The following is a 16896-nucleotide window of genomic DNA, read 5'->3' as shown; positions in this document are numbered from 1 at the left end:
GCTGGATAAAATATTGGTCCAAGGCCAGGGACTCTGTGTTCTGCTGTCTGGGCCCTTGACAAATGGGGTCATTGGCCTTGGTGAGGCGAATGGGTGGATGGTAGGCAGGATCCACCCCCAACTTCCTGCTGGGGTGTGAGTCAGAAACAGAAAGGCCTGAGTGTGTCCAAGTCCCTCTAACCCTGTGGTCACTTGCGGGCACCCACCTTCCCCCCCCTTCCCTCCCCCGGGGTTCTGGTGGGGCCCAGGGGTGTGATGTGCTCACAGGTTGTTCTGTGGACTGGTTTCTCACCCTTAGATTCGCAGCGGGGTGGGGTGGGAGAGCTGGGGTTGCTGAAGCCCAGAGAGGGCAGGGTCTTTGACCTGTGTCACCCAGCAAGCTGAGGGCAGAGGGCTCTTGACTCTGGGCTCCGGGCAGGGACATTTTATTGCTGAATTGGCCTCTGTCCTCACTGAGTTTAATTTCTCCACTTTCTCACCTGCAGTACATAGTCTTTATTCCTTACTCATAAGTGGCACCTGGCATTAACCAAACCACGAGGCCAAAAATACACTCCCCTGGACCTACATATTTTTCATGTGGGTGTCCTCCAAAAGCTCAGAGGGGGGATGGTAATAACAGCCACCACCATCATATAGCTGTTAACACATTGAACACATGCTGTGAACCAGGCACGCTGCTCTGCGCTTTATAACGATTAACTCATTTCATCCTCCCAGTGGCCCCATAAGGCAGGGATTGTTATTTTTATACCCTTTTTACAGTTGTGGTAACTAAGGTACAGAAAGGCAAAATAACTTGCCTAAGGCCACCATGGTAGAACTGGGATTTGAACCCAGGCAGCAAAATCTGGCACCAGATTTCAAAAATAAAAATTATATTAAAATTGTGGTGAAGTACACATAATGTAAATTTAGCATCTTAACCATTTTTAGGTGTACCGTGCAGCGGCATTAAATATGCTACCGTCATCACCATCCATCTCCAGAATTCTTTTCATTTGGCAAAACTGAAACTGCACCCACTAAACACTAGCTCCCCATTCCCAGCTTCCCGCATCCCCTGATAACTGTTACTCCACTTTCTGTCTCTGTGAATTTGACTAGTCTAGATACCTTATGTAAGTGGGCTCATGCAATATTTGTCCTTCTGTGTCTGGCTTATTTCACTGAGCATAATGTCCTCAAGGTTCACCCACGTTGTAGCCTTTGTCAGAATTTCCTTCCATTTTAAGGCTGAATACTATTTCATTGTACATAAACACCACACTTTGTTTATCCATTCCTCAGTCGTGTACCTGGACACTTGGGTTACTACCACATTTTAGCTGTTGTGAAGAATGCTGCTATTAACATGGGTGTACAAATATCGCTTTGAGATCCTCCTTTCAATTATTTTAGGTAGTTACCCAGAACTAGGATTGATGGATGGTATGATAATTCTATTTTTAATTATTTGGGGAACCACCATACTGTTTTCCACAGCAGCTGCACCATTTTACATTCCCACCAGCAACGTACAACCGCATCCCACCAACACCTGTTATTTTCTGTTTTTTTTTTTTTTAAAAACACCAGCCATCCTAATAGGTGTGGCTGGCATCTGATTTTTGTGAGAGATTCTTAGAAGCTGTATTTGTGAGGCCTCAGTTCCTGATAGAATGTCTGCTGCATCATGGGATGCGTTTTCTGGAAATATTTTGGCCTCTCCCACCCGACTGGGAACTTTCTCAGGATGAGCCCCAGGGCCGCCACGGGGATGCTGGACTGGGTTAGATGCTGAGGAAACGCTAAAGAACTCGATTCTCACTGACCCAGGGCACACCCCGGCACGTGTCTTTTTTTGGGAGAAACGCTTACGGCCCGGATCTTATTCTTCCGGGATGCTCTCTGGGCAACGTAGTCCCACCTTCTGGGTCACTGGGGAGGAAGCAGCGGCTGAATACCTGGCACTTGGCTGTTCAGAAGAAATACCCTCCCACCCCCGGCAGCTTTAAGAAAATACGGGTGCTGGGACCACCATTTGGAGGCTCATACTCCGTGGGTCTGGGGTGGGGCCCGAGCATCTGTTTTAAAAAAGAAATCTCCCCAGGTGATTCTTACGGGCACCTGGCCCAAGAGGCACGCCCATATAACATGTCACTCGACTCTGGCTAAAGCTAGGAATTTATCACAAAAATACCCGAGGGACATGTGTGTGTCTGCATCTTCGCTAGAGTGAGTGAGTTAATGAATGAATGATGAATGAATGAGTGCTGAGTTCCCCAAGCTCTGTCATCCCCACACCATCTTCATAATTTTTGCCCCGTCTCTACAGGCATACCTCGGAGATACTGCGAGTTCGGTTCCAGACCACCACAAGAAAGCCAATACGATAAAAAAGCGAGTCACATGAACTTTTGGATTCCCAATGCACATAAAAGTTATGTTTACACTATACTGTAGTCTGTTAAGGATGCAATAGCATGATGTCTAAAAAGACAATATACGTACCTTAATTAAAAAAATACTTTATTGCTCAGAAATGCTGGTCATCATCTGAGCCTTAAGCTAATCGTAACCTTTTTGCTGGTGGAGGGTTTGAAATATCGCGAGAGTTACCAAATGTGACACAGACAGGAAGTGAGCAAAGGCTGTTGGAAAACGGCACCTATAGACTTGCTCGACGGAGGGTTGCTACTGACCTTCAATTTGTGAAAAACGTAGTATCTTCGAAGGGCCAAAAAACGAGGTATGCCTGTATACTTTCTATGTTATTAGTCACCTAATACTTTTTTTTTTTTTTTTTTTTTTTGTGGTACACGGGCCTCTCACTGCTGTGGCCTCTTCCGTTAAGGAGCACAGGCTCCGGACGCTCAGGCCCAGCGGGCATGGCTCACGGGCCCAGCTGCTCCGCGGCATGTGGGATCTTCCCGGACCGGGGCACGAAGCCGTGTCCCCTGCATTGGCAGGCGGATTCTCAACCACTGCGCCACCAGGGAAGCCCCAGTCACCTAATACTTTAAAGCCACCCCACCTAGGTGTACTGAAACAAATCTATGTAAAAATTAGAAAAGCCGGGCTTCCCTGGTGGCGCAGTGGTTGAGAGTCCGCCTGCCGATGCAGGGCACACGGGTTCGCGCCCCGGTCCGGGAAGATCCCACATGCCGCGGAGCGGCTGGGCCCGTGAGCCATGACCGCTGAGCCTGTGCGTCCGGAGCCTGTGCTCCGCAACGGGAGAGGCCACAGCAGTGAGAGGCCCGCGTACCGCAAAAAACGAAAACAACAACAACAAAATTGGAAAAGCCAGTATCTCTGGCCATAAACAGAAGTTTACTTTCAAGGTACAAAGGCAATCAAACCGTGTCAGCAGATTTCAACTAAATTCAGTCATCCCTCGGTATCTGAGGGGGATTGGTTTTGAGAGTCACCCGGGTACCCAAATCCGCGGATGCTTAAGTCCAGTCTAGGATAGGCGGCCTTCCGTATCGGTGGCTTCCTCATCCTCGGATGCAACCAACTGCGGGTGGGAAACACAGTACACGGTGCGCGGTCTGTTGAATCCGTGGATGCGGAAACCCCGGATGCGGAAAGTGCGTAGGCGGAGACCAGACTGTAAATGCTGCCACCCCCAAGGGTATTGCTCTCTTTATTACCAGGTGTAATTAGCGAGTGTTACGTAAGTGTTAAGGACAGGCCAGCACCCGGTGGAGATGTTCTCCTGCCCGGAACTACTTTTCCTTCATGAGTCAGTGCTATTTATTGTCCAGCGCTTGGACTATGTGGCCTCCCATGCTTCATAGCTGCAAAGTCAGGCAATGAGGGCGTGAGGGAGGAGCCAGGGTGACAGGGAGAGTGGATTCCCGTGGGCGAGGCCCACCGTCTTGAGTGGCCATCGCCCCGAACTGCCCTGTGGGTGTGGGATTAACTCGAGCCCAGGGCATCCCTTGCCCCACGGCTGTCCCAGGACTGAAGAGGCTTTTATCTACAGGTTCATTGAGTTGAGACGGGTCCCTGCCAAGGAGGTCAGGTCCTGGGTCGGGCACAGAGCCCAGAGGGCGCGGACCTCGTAGCTCGAGTCAGGAGGGAGAAGAGGCCTGTCCTGCAGCGCTGGAGTCCCTGTGGGGTGGACATAGGCATCCCGGCTCCTCGGATCGCCGGTGTGGAGGCCAGCGGTGTGCCTGTTCCTGGAGCGTGACCTTGGGTGAGTCACTTGACCTTTCTGAGCTTCCCTTGGTGCAGCTGTCAGATTAATTCATTTGGAAACTACTGTTGGGTGCCTGCTGGGGCTAGGCTCTGAGCCGCTTGCCGCAGGAAACCCGGCAGCTGAGACCCCTTCTCCCTGGGAGTTTATGGGCTGGCGGGGAGGCGGACATGGCAGGGAGGGGAAGAGGTGCAGGAGGCTTTGAAGATAGTCTGGGAGAGGTGCTTTAGCTGAGCGGTCGGCTCAGATTTTTCTGAGGCTGGTGTAACAAGTAACCACAATCTGTGTTACTTAGAACAACAGAAATGTATTCTCTTACAGTCTGGAGGCTAGAAGTCCAAAATCAAGGTGTCAGCAGGGCCACACTCCCTCAAAGGCTCTAAGGGGAACCCTTTCTTCTTCCAGTTTCTGGTGGCTTCCGGCAGTCCTCAGTGTTTCTTGGCTTGTGTCTGTATATCTGCATTTTCTTTTCTTATGAGGACACCAGTCATTGGATCAGGGCCCGCCCTAATGCAATATGACTGCATTGAGACATCATTATGTCTGCAAAGACCAAATAAAGTCACATTCCGAGATTCCAGATGGACATGAATTTTAGGAGGACACTATTCAACCCACTATGCTGAGGAAGGGCCATTAAAGCTGAGACCTAAACGTGTGTGTGGTCAGGGAGGGTGGGGAGTTGGGGGGAGGGGGTCATTCAGGCAGAGGGAACAGCATGTGCGAAGGCTTTCCGGTGGGAGGGCAGCTGAGGCGAGTGTGACGGGGGCAGGGTAAACAAGGGGAGCTGTCAGGGCTGAGGGCAGAGAGACTGGGGGGCTGCAGCACGGAGCCCCGGAAAGGGGATGGATTTCATCCTAAGCGCCTCTGACGAGTTTAAACGGGGGCGTGATGTGATTGGATTCCCTTTTTTGGAAAACGGTCATCTTTTTTTTTCTAATTGAAGTACAGTTGACTTACAATGTTGTGTTAATTTCTGTCGTGCAGCAGAGTGACTCAGTTATACATATACATACATTCTTTTTTATATTCTTTTCCATTCACGGTTTATCACAGGATATTGAATATAGTTCCCTGTTTTGTTTTTCTTTAAAACAAGGTTATTCTAACTATAGACGGGGAAGGGGCATGGCAGTGACCAACAGTATACATGCTTTAAGGTTTACCCCAGCACATTTGCTTCCCACGAGTGCTTTAATCTTCAGAGCCCTGGCAGGGAGGTAGGGCAGTGCTAATATCCCTGAGGAAATGAAGGCCCAGAGAGGGTAAGCAGTTTTCCTAGGATCACACAGCTAGGATGACGAGCACTCAAGACACTCACCAATGTCTTCTGTCTTGTGAATGCTCAGGCACCTGGAGGTGAAGGTCTTTGGACCTTGAAGGTCCATTTTCAGAGACAGCTGGGATTCGGGGGCAGGGGAGATGCATTGATTTTACACCTGTTGCTGCCTGTGCTGTGTCATTTGCTCAGCCCAGGGAAGGTTTAGCTATGCGATGGGGATAAGGTAGCTTTGGCAACTTAGTGTGGAGTTAATTCCCTTATATCTGTGAGCTGCTAGGATCCTCCCCTTCAGAGCAGAGCCCCAGAGGAGAAAAAGCAGGCCAAGGGCAATAAACACTGCCCTGTCCACCAAAGAGCATTTTGGAGGGTTGTGATAAAATCTTGGGCCAAGGCCCAAAGGAAATGGCAGGGTAGTTAAGACTGTCCCAGAACCTGAGCTGATGTTTCTGTGACATTTGGGGTGTCTATTCACATGGAAAAGAACTCTCTTCTTCTTGAGAAGTAAAAATTCGTATCTGTTCGGATGAAACATTCCAAAGTGTGAACATGTTCATTGAACCCGTCCTGGGATTGACAACATAAATTAAGTACCATCTCCCAGGTATTGAGGACGCTAACATCCCCCTGAGAGACAGGCTTATTTGCTGGATCTGAGATTCCCAGTGTGGGGCAAGGTCATTATTTCCTGCTCGGGTCTCTCGTTTCTTTAGTTCTCTCTTTGTCTCGGTGCTGGGGTCAGCGGGAGGGAGACGGAGGGGTTGCTCTGGAATGCCCCCCTTCTGATGAGGAGTTTTCTCCAACTGTGTTTTGAGAGAGCTGTGGGGTGCTGCCTGGGGAGACAGCTGAGCCAGACACTGCTGACTCCCCCCCCAAGCCTAGCTGCTGGGACGGACTCCTCACCCGGCAGGGCTGAGAGATGCTGTGTGTGTGCGTGTGTGTGTGGCGGAGAGGAGTTAAACTTGGTTCGGGATCTGAGGGCTGGTTTCCTTCCTCTCCTGGTGAAAGGCCCTGTCGAATGAATCACATCCTCTCTTTAGCGTTCTGGGCCCACAGAATGTCAAGGCCAGCCTGGTGTTGTCAGAGGGACGCCCACCCAGGGGATGTCAGACTCTGGTTTGGGACTCCGTGGAGGGACTTTGGGCCACCCCAAGGGGTGATGCCTGTAGCTTCCCTTTGAGGCATGTATATTTCATTCATTCGTCCATCCATCCATGTATCCATCCATCCATCTGTCCTTCCACCCATCCACTCATTGCAAATCTGGGGGATGCTCAACCCCTTGCTGGAGACAGGTCCTTGGGTTAATCATCCACCCTTTGTTATTCCAACACCTGCCTCAGCCTGGCCCTGCGCAGCGCCCAGGGACTCACCTATGGAAGAGACAGACAAGCTCGCGCACCCTGGTCTGCCAGCTTCCCCTGTAAAGGACCAGGTAGTAACTATTTTCAGCTCTTCAGATCATAAGGCCCCCATCACAACTGCTGACCACCAGACACAATATGTGGCCAAGTGCTTGCCGCAGTGCCCCAATCAGATTTTATTCAGGGGCGCCGGAGCGCGGCTGCCCTGCGATTTTCATGTTGACATTCAGGGGCGCCGGAGCGCGGCTGCCCTGCGATTTTCATGTTGACATTCAGGGGCGCCGGAGCGCGGCTGCCCTGCGATTTTCATGTTGACATTCAGGGGCGCCGGAGCGCGGCTGCCCTGCGATTTTCATGTGACATTCAGGGGCGCCGAAACGTGGCTGCCCTGCGATTTTCATGTTGACACACGAAATATTATTTTTTTGATGTTTTTCCCCAGTGGTTTAAAAATGTGTGGGCTTCCCTGGTGGCACAGTGGTTGAGAGTCCGCCTGCCGATGCAGGGGACACGGGTTCGTGCCCCGGTCCGGGAATATCCCACATGCCATGGAGCGGCTGGGCCCGTGAGCCATGGCCGCTGAGCCTGCGCGTCCGGAGCCTGTGCTCCGCAACAGGAGAGGCCACAGCAGTGAGAGGCCCACGTACCGCAAAAACAAACAAACAAACAAACAAAACAAAATAAAAATGTGAAAACCATCCTTAGCTCACAGGCCCTACAAAAAGAGATTTGGCCCATGGGATTCTAGACAGAATCAAAGTGAGTAAGCCGACAGATCATTTTGGTCGGTGAGAAGGGTGGTACAGAGGATACAGCAGTGAGACGGAAGCGCTTCTGTTTGGTGTTCAGGGAAAGCCCCTTTGAAGAAAAGACATTTAAGTGGAGAACTGAGTGGAGGGAGAGTCAGCCCCTTGTCCAGGCAGTGGGAACAGCGGGAGCAAAGGTCTGAGGTGTAGGGAGGAGTTGGCGGAGAGGGGTGGTGGTGCAAGTACAAGGAACAGAAAAGTGTGCGTGGCCCAAGCCAGAGGGTGAAGGGGAGAGATGGGTAGTGAGGTCCCGGAGATGAGAGCTCGGCCATTTTAGATTTTGATGAGGATGTTGCACCTCAGGTGTTTCCCCGAGGGATGGGAGAGCTGGGGTATTTATACTCCAACTCCTGGGGCGTCAACTCCTGGCTACTTCCGGCTGTCTTGCACCCAGGCCCCCAGGGCAGGGGAAAGCCCTCAGGCAGAGACTACAGGGCTTTTGAAAATTGTGGGAGTGTTCAGGGTTGCATAGGACACTGACAGCATCCACTGCACTGGGATTTAGTGCCTTTTTCAAGACCTAGCTCAGGTGTCTCCCCTGCAGGACGTCTTCTCCACTCCCCATCCTGGCAGCCCCTGGTCCTCCTTCCTCTGGTCCGCCTCAGCCCCCAGGTCAACCCCCATCCTAGTGCTTCAGGGCTTGATGCTGTAATTCCTCCTTGGTCTGGGTTGGGGCCACACGTTGTTCCCAGATACAGGGTTTGGAAGTACCTGGTGATGATGAGTTCAGGGCAGTGAGGCGGGGACTCCTGCCCTGGGGCGCTCACAGCCCTGGGGGGAGGCAGACAGTGACAGGTGGCTGTGTTGCAGGGGATGAGGGCTGGGGAGGCTGCGGCTGAAAAGCGGCTGCTTTCTGAGCTCCTACTGCTCGCAGACCCTGTGCTTCTCACCCCTGGACGATCCCTGGCGTCCCCCTGGGAGTTCCATAAAAATAGCCACGCCCAGGCTCCACCTGCGGAAATTCTAACTTGGCCCAGGACTGCATCTGGCTATAAATCTTGATCCAGTCCTTTGGGCTTGGAGTGCCAAACGCCTCTGTATTGGTTTCTTGTGGCTGCTCGAACAAATTATTACAGACCTTAAAGGCTTAAAGCAACAGACGTTTATTCTCTTCTGGTTCTGGAATCAGTTTCACTGAGCAAGAACCGAGGTGTCGGCTCCGTCCAGGGGCTGTTGGGGAGAATCCTTGCCTTTTCCAGCTTCTATAGGCTGCCGCGTTCCCAGTTCCCTTCCTGAATCTTCAGAGCCGCAGCTGAGCATGTCAAGTGACTCTCTGCTGAGGCTGTCACATGGCCTTTTCTCTTCCCTAGGAAATTCTCCCTCTGCGTCCCTTTTATAAGGACGCGTGTGACTGCATTTAGGGCCCACCCGGGTAATCTAGGCTTATCCTCCCATCTCAAGATCCTGAATGAAAGCACATCTGCAAAGACCCTTTTTCTATGTACGGTAACAGGGATCCTGCTTCCGGGGCTTAGGACCTGGATATTTTTTGGAGCCATTAATTCAGCGTCATGCTCCTGGTCCCGAGAACGCACCTCCTGAGCCCCCAGCCCGGGCAGGCACCTCCCCCCACAGCTAATCTTATGGACTCCTGCAAGGTTGGGCTCCTTATTTCTGCTTTCCAAGTGGGGAACCCGAGGCTTGCCGGGGGGAGAGTGATTTTCTGAAACCAAGCTTGCATTTGAGTCTGACCTCGCATCCTTTGAGCCCTGAATCGTGTTGGCCTTCATTCCTCATGCTCCAGGGAGGGGGCAGCGACCGAAGTGCTGTAGCTAGAGAGGGTCCTGCTGAGCTCCCTCTGTGGGTCGCAGGATTCTAGAGACTACTGCCCTGGGGCTGGGAGCCTGCTTGTTATGTTTAGGGTGTCTCTGTTCCGACCCCCCTCAGTGGGAAGAATTCCCATTTCTTCTTCACATGATCCTTTTGGGGAGAAGGTCACTATTGATGTTAGTTCTTTAAAAATGGGCTTTGGGGTGATTTAACTCCCCTGAGGATCGCAGTGGGCATCAGCCCCAAAGACAGGGGAGGAAAGGGAACCGCTCTGTCCCGGTTGCTGCCCTGGGGCCCTCCGTGCCCATTCGGGCTCTGCCTCACTATCCGCATTTCACAGGTGAGGAAACCCAGGCTTGGGCAGGGGGATTGCCGTGTCCAAGGTCATGCAACCAGTAAGTGGTGGAGTCAGGATTTGAACCCAGGTCTCCCTGACTCTGCCCTTTGCGCTAGTGGTGAATCACCAGGCCCGGCACGCTGCCTGATTCTGAGTGGTGGGATGGTTTATTTGTTTGTTTGTTTTTAATTTTTTGAAGTATAGCTGGTTTACAATGTTGTGCTAATTTCTGTTGTACAGCAAAGTCATTCCATTATACATATATACTTTTTCATATTCTTTTCCATTATGGTTTATCGCAGGATATTGAATCTAGTTCCCTGTGCTGTACAGTAGGACCTTGTTGTTTCTCCATCCTATATGTAATAGTTTACACCTGCTAATCCTAAACTCCCAATCCTTCCCTCCCCCACACTTGGCAACCACAAGTCTGTTCTCTGTCTGTGAGTCTGTTTCGTAGATATGTTCATTCGTGTCATATTTTAGGTGCCACATACAAGTGATGTCCTATGATATTTGTCTTTGTCTGACTTACTTCGCTTAGTATGATAATCCCTAGGTCCATCCATGTACTGCAAATGGCATTATTGCGTTCTTTATTGTGGCTGAGTAGTATTCCATTGTATATATGCACCACATCTTCTTTATCCGTTCATCTGTCTATGGACATTTAGGTTGCTTCCATGTCTTGGCTATTGTGAATAGTGTGGCTATGAACATAGGGGTGCACATATCTTTTTGAATTATAGTTTTGTCTGGATATATGCCCAGGAGTGGGATTGCAGGATCATATGGCAACTCTAGTTTTAGTTTTTTGAGGACCCTCCATACTGTTTTCCATAGTGGCTGCACCAATTTACATTCATGGTGGGAGTTCTGAATTGAACTTTTTCGGTCCCTTCTGGTTTCCCTGCTTCATGTTGGGAGGGGGTTCACGCTCTTCCTCTCACCCTCACATTCAGTCCTTCAGCCAGTCCCATCATCTTTTTTTTTTTTTTTTTTTTTTTTTTTTTTGCGGTACGTGGGCCTCTCACTGTTGCGGCCTCTCCCATCGCGGAGCACAGGCTCCGGACGCGCAGGCTCAGTGGCCATGGCTCACAGGCCTAGCCACTCCACGGTATGTGGGATCTTCGCGGAAGGGGGCACGAACCCGTGTCCCCTGCGTCGGCAGGCGGACACTCAACCACTGCGCCACCAGGGAAACCCGCATCATCTGTTTTTAAAGCCATAACATCTCTTCTCTCCGTCCCACTGTCACTGAACCCGCCCAGGCCCCCTGCCTCTTGCACCTGGGAGGCAGCAGGGGCCTCCACTCTTGTCCTCGGCAGTTTATTCTCCTCTGGGTGCCCGGAGTGAGCTTCCAGATGGTTCACAGCCCTGCTAAAGCCCACATTGGAGTGGAGTGGATTCCCACTCCTTCCCACAGAGGCTCTGCCTGACCCCCCCCCCATCCATCCTGCCCCTCCAGATGACCTCATCCTCTCCCTTCCCACCTGCCTGCCTCTGGCCTTCCTTTTGGAAGGCTCTTTCCTGAGCTGTTTGCATGGCAGGCTCCTCCCCTTCCCTTGGGTCTCAGCTCAGGTGTCAGTCCCCTCCCCTCCCCATCCCCCCAGGGTAGAGTTGCTCCCCGCAACCCTGACTCTTATCACATAACCCTGCTTTATTCCCTCCACAGCCCTGGTCGGCTCCTAAACGATTTCTTCCTTTCCTTTTGTCTACTGACAGCTCTGCCTTCTAGAGCAGAGCCCTTGTCAGTTTTGCTGTGAGGCTGCACCCCCCAGGCACATAGTCAGTGCTTAATTAATGGATATTTGTTGAGTGAACGGTCCTGGTGAGGAGGTCCAGGTTCCAGTGTGGACCTTGCCCGGGCTTCCTGGATGTCCTTGGGCAACTTTCTTCCCCCTCAGGCTCTCCTCACCAGTGTAACCTAGAAGCTTGGGCTGCGTGGTCTCGAAGATGGAAGACTCTGGCCTTCCAGGCCCCAGGAATTCAGGGCTGGTCAGGGCTCTGAGGGGATGGGCTGGCCCAAGGGAAGATGTGGGAGGAAGGCAGACCCTGAGCCACAGGAAAGGGAGAGTCCTTGGGTGGGGAAGCAACTATTTGGGACGAGTTCACGAGGTTTAACCAGAGCTCACGAGCCCTCCTCTCCACGGCCCCCCAAGAAAACACTGGCTGTTGTCTTAGCTGCTGTGTTGGTGCCGGGAGGGTGTGCGGAGCGAGTGTCCCCCCTGCCGGGACCTCTGCCCAGCAGGCTTTGTTTGAGATTTGAACAGAAAAGAAGGCTATCCTCTTTAAAACGCAGCTCCAGAAACCTCTCTGGGCTTTGGGGATCTAGGCAGAAGATGGCAGGGAGCTTTTTTCTCACTCTTTGTTAAACATTAAAAATTTTTTTCTACTGGAACATTATACATGCCAAACACCAGGAAGAAAAAATACCCTCCGAAGTAAGCCCACCACCATTGGATAATCCCTGTGAACTTTTGGCATGGGGATTTTTGTATTTTTGAGGGTGCCTTTGGTTTTCCCATAGATTATGCTGATTACAGACTTTTTTCAAAACCCCAGATGTATACAGCTTTGAAGCTTCCTTTTTTTTCCACTTAAATCATGCTATTAATTAGTTTCTCCCATTACCCATCTTGGTAAACTTCATTTCGGACAAGTGCATAAAATTTCCATAGAATATCATAGTCTGTTTAACCAAACCCCAGTCATTGGACATTTAGATTGTTTCACATTCCTTGGGCCATCTGTCCAGCCTTGAGTACCTGGTGTTCTCTGGCCCTGGAAAACCCCATACTTTTGGTTCCCTGAAAGGGTCTCCTGCCTCAGGACCTTTGCACAGGCTGTTCTGCTGCCTCGCCCTCTGTTGTACCTTCCTGGTGTGCCCCCTTTACTTTCCTCACAGTTTGTATGGAAACCTTTCTTGGGTTTCTCTTTGAGTTCTTCTCGGCTCCCCTCACCCCTGACTGTGAGCTGCCTGAGAGCCGGGGGTGTTGCTGTCTCTGGAGGGGTTATGGGGATTGTTAGTTTCATGCCCCCTAGATGTTTATTCTTGTGTTGTAAAAATGGGGCCTTGGCTTCCTTTGAGTCTTAACTAGTTGAGTGGCTGGCCGGGGTGGGGGGGTTGGGGGAGTTGGGGGGGTGAATATGTTTTATGATGGGGGTAGGGGATACATTTTTATTTTATTTTATTTTATTGTTTGGCCGCTCTGCTTGGCATGCAGGACCTTAGTTCCCCGACCAGGGACTGAACCTGCACCCCCTGCAGTGGAAGCGTGGAGTCTTAACCACTGGACCGACAGGGAGGTCCTAATATATTTTTACTTTAGCCCCCAAAGCATGAGGCAAAGATGAAAATGACCCCCACAGATGCATGACACCCCATCTAGTTCCTCCACTGACATACTCCATGTATGTGGACCCACATGACAGTGGTGGTTACCATGGAGATCCACAGGTGTCATTGTCACCACGATAAATAGTAAGAGCTGTTCTTTCTTGAACTCTTAGTTTAATTAATTAGTTTAATTCAGTTACTTCTCACAGCCAGCCCCCGAGAGAGGCTCTCATCATCCCCATATTACAGATGAGGAAACTGAGGCTTGGAGAGGTGTTGTAATTTGCCCAGGATCACACAGACTAGAAGTGGCTGAGGCAGTATATAAACCCAGGTGGGGTGGTTCCAGAGCCTGAGCTTCTAACAGCAGCCCTGGCCCACCGTGCACACGCGCGCGCGCGCCAGACATGAGCACACTCCACCAGCTGCCTTGGGTGCTGGTATTGGCTTTGGGCTACAGAACCACTGCCTGCAGCCCAGCTCCAGTGTGAACAGGTCACCTCTGGGTGTCAGCAGCCTGGCCCAGCAGGCGCTGGCTCACGCCCTGGCCTTGCCCATCCTTGAGGGGTGGAGTCATGACCTGGACTTGCAGGTGGGCAGCTTCAAGGATGCTGGCCTTGGACTCCTGCCGTAGCCTGGATGGCTGGTCTTCCCGCCACACCTGTGGGAAGGGCCTGGGGCTTGATGGGTGTGCCAGGCCCTTTTGCCCAGCAGGGGAGCTGAGGCTCAGGACACACAGCCAAAGTCACAAGCCCCAACCAAAGGCCTCCCCTTGACCGCTCAGCCCCTCTGTCCTGCTGAGGGCCTGGCCCAGGCAGTGCCTGTCACTCAGGCCAGCTTTGGGGACCCACCCTTCCGTATTTTTAAGATTGTCCCCTGTCTTCATTCCTGCCAATCCAGGAGAGCGGTTCAGCCTTTTGGGCTCTGAAGTTTGACAAGATGAGTGACCTTGGACTAGGCTTTTAATTTCCTTAAGCTTTAGTTTCCTCCTTTCTTAAGTGGGAAAAATCATGATACCTGTAGTCCTGGGGTAATGGGAGGAATCAAGGAGATGATCTCTATCCAGAGTTTATTTTAGAGCTGGGGACACGCACAGCAAGCATGGGGTGAATGCTTGTTCTGTGGTTGGGCTTGTTATTTCCACCAGTATGGGGAGGTCCGGGACCTGGGTTTGCCCTGTCCATGCTTGTCCCCTTGCGTCCCCTCCTTCCTTGGCGTGGCCACACCATATCAGCCTTTGCAGACATGGGTCTGGGGACCCCTCCCCCTCCTCTACAGAGCAGGACATGACTCATGCCTGCGCTGCCGGACACCGCCCTTGGCATAACTGACCACGCCCGCAGCTGATCTCCTGAGAGGTTGTCTCTGGGGTTTAGGTATGTTGCCAGCGGGTGGGGGTAGGGACCAGGGCTTGGACCCTGCCAGAGCTGAGACTGACCCCTAAAGAGCTGGATTCTTTAAGGATGCCCATGCCCGGTCTCTGCCAGGAAACCAGAGTCTTAACTTGCCATGTTGTGGCTGTAGGCTCTGGGCTTTTAGTGGAGGATATGGTCTCAGGTGAAGGGAACACACCTACTATGTGCTTGTAAAATCCTGTCTTTGTAATTGCCGACTTGTGTGAACATTATGTGTGTCCCCTGCCACCCCCAAGCTGGCCCCGTCTTGTTCACAGGTGCATCCCGGCTCCTGGTACAGTGCCTGGCACATAGTAGGAGACCAGTAAAAGTGGAGTCAATAAATAAGCAGTGCCAAGCACTTTTACGTCCTTAGCAAACCTCTCAGCCACTTTTGGAACTGGATAGGATCACAAACCCATTCAACAGGTGAGGGGGCTGAGGCTAAGGAAGGTAAGGAGCCCGAGTGCACAAAGGCAGGATTTGAGTTCGATTCTGCACGCTGTGAGCTGCAACCCGAAGCTCTCTTCTGAGTCAGATGCCCACTTGCCAGGTGCCGATCTCAAAGCAGCTCTCTCTGCCTCTCCCTCTACCTGCCTTGGAGCCAGCAGTTCTCACCTGGACGCACAGGATGGAGGATGCTGACATGTGAGACGCCCTCCCCTGGGAGTGGGGGACTCAGGGAGGCTCCTGGCAGGCAGGCGGTAACTCCACCCTCTCCCACTCAGGAAAGCAGATCAGGATGCAGGGGAGGCAGGGAGAGGAAGGTGTTTCTGGGAGAACCCCAAGTGCACTCTCATAGGTGGCCTCAGATCTGCTCATTGTCCCTTGTCCAGATTCAGCCCTTGCCACTTTTTGCCACTTCAGCCCAGCCAGGTTAGCAGAAATTGCCTTTCCCTCAATGCCCTGAGCTCTTTTCCAACTCTAGACCTCATGGTCTTCCCTTGGCTGGCTCCCTCTGATCCTTTAGGTTATGCAGCTGAAATGCCACCTCCTCCAAGAAGTCTTCCTTGATCACCCAATCCATGGGGCTCAACCATGATTCACTTCACAGACCTCATTCCCTTCACCTCCCTTGCCACATGCTGCCATCTTTGTCCGTGTTGGCTTATCCATTCCCTGTCTTTCCCACTTCCCAACTCTAAACTCTGTGTAAACAGGGTCCTCGAGTTTTGAGTTCATCAGTATCTCCCCATCCCCGAACATGGGGCCTGGCACATAGTGGGTCAATAAATCTTTTGAATGATTGGTAAAAGAGCAACTTGCAAACATTTGGCCAGCGCATGCGTTGGCACCTCCCACCGTCTTGGTCATCGGGGGGTTGTGGACCGTTTCACGATGGGGTGTGTCTCACCATCGCATCACGAGACCCTAGGGGAGAATGGGTGTTCTGAGCACGTCCATCTCTTGTGAGTCAGTGACTTCGGGAAAAGACGGGTATCTTAGGTTGGGCTCCCCCAGAAGCATAGCCTGAGTCAGGGGTGCCAGGGCAAGTGATTTATTTGGGTGGTGGGACACGATTAGGCTTTGCTAACAATCAAAGCAGCTGGGGGCAGCTGGGGTATGAAGTATGCTGGGAACCTCAGGGAGACTATGAAACACGCTTCTAAATTGTCCCACCAGCAGTAGAAAGTTGTCCACCAGTGCCAAGGAGGTTTGGGTGGGGCTCTGACAGCATCTGCCACAGTGGGCAGGCTCTTACTCGGTGGCTGGCATGCCCGGCCTGGCAAGCCCTGGCGGGGACCTGCTGGCTCCAGCAGACAGAGGGGGTTGCTGGCTCTGGTGAACCCGAGCATGAGCCCAGAGGCTGTGAGCAGGGAGAGGTTGGTCACTGGTTCCTGTTTCTGCCGAGGTCTGGGGCTATTTGCACATCGTTGCCACTTTGGGTGTAAAGGGATCTCCGAGCCCAGGGAGGTCATTTTCTTGGACTCATCTTCTGAGGAGGAGTTTTATCATAAGCAGAACTCCTGTGTACTGAGCGCCTGCCGTATACACTTCCCAAGCCTCTTTGGCTCCTTGTGTTGTCGGAGATGCTGGACGAAGTCTGTCTGTCCCTCCCCCCAGCTCTCCACGTCTTTCCTGCGCTCGTACCGAAGGCCACAGGCCTAGCCCCGCAGGCCCCCTCCTCGTCCCAGTCTCTCTAAATGGTTAATAGTACTACTATTGATGAGGACAGTCGTCGATGTGTGTGGCACCCACAGGCGTTGTCCTAAGCACTTTGCAAGTGTGATTCCTTTAATCCTCACAAAAGCACAGGAAATACCTACCCATGATTCCATCTTATACTTGAGGAAGCCAACGCTCAAAGAGGTGGAGTTACTTGCTCAAGGTCACACAGCTGGTGAGATCAAGACAGGACTGGATGCCCAGCTGGTTGACACTAGAAGTCCACGCTCTGCCCCGTCCTACAGAGGGACACGAAC

At 51.9% G+C, this 16896-nt stretch overlaps 1 protein-coding gene across 6 annotated transcripts in view; it reads left to right on the top strand.

The window, feature by feature from the left end:
* Positions 1-16896, top strand: part of KIAA1671 (KIAA1671 ortholog) — a 187808-nt gene that overhangs the window by 18260 nt on the left and 152652 nt on the right. The window contains exon 1 of one of the 6 annotated variants that reach the window (XM_067700421.1): positions 3800-4183. The exons of the other annotated variants lie outside the window; for them this stretch is intronic. The gene's annotated coding sequence lies outside the window, so the exon portion shown is untranslated. Of the gene's footprint in view, positions 1-3799; positions 4184-16896 lie in introns of those variants that run through there. 6 annotated transcript variants of the gene reach the window in all.

The sequence above is a fragment of the Pseudorca crassidens genome, chromosome 12 (genome assembly GCF_039906515.1).
Source record: "Pseudorca crassidens isolate mPseCra1 chromosome 12, mPseCra1.hap1, whole genome shotgun sequence".
NCBI lineage: Eukaryota > Metazoa > Chordata > Mammalia > Artiodactyla > Delphinidae > Pseudorca > Pseudorca crassidens.
This window is presented reverse-complemented; position numbering and strand designations above follow the sequence as displayed.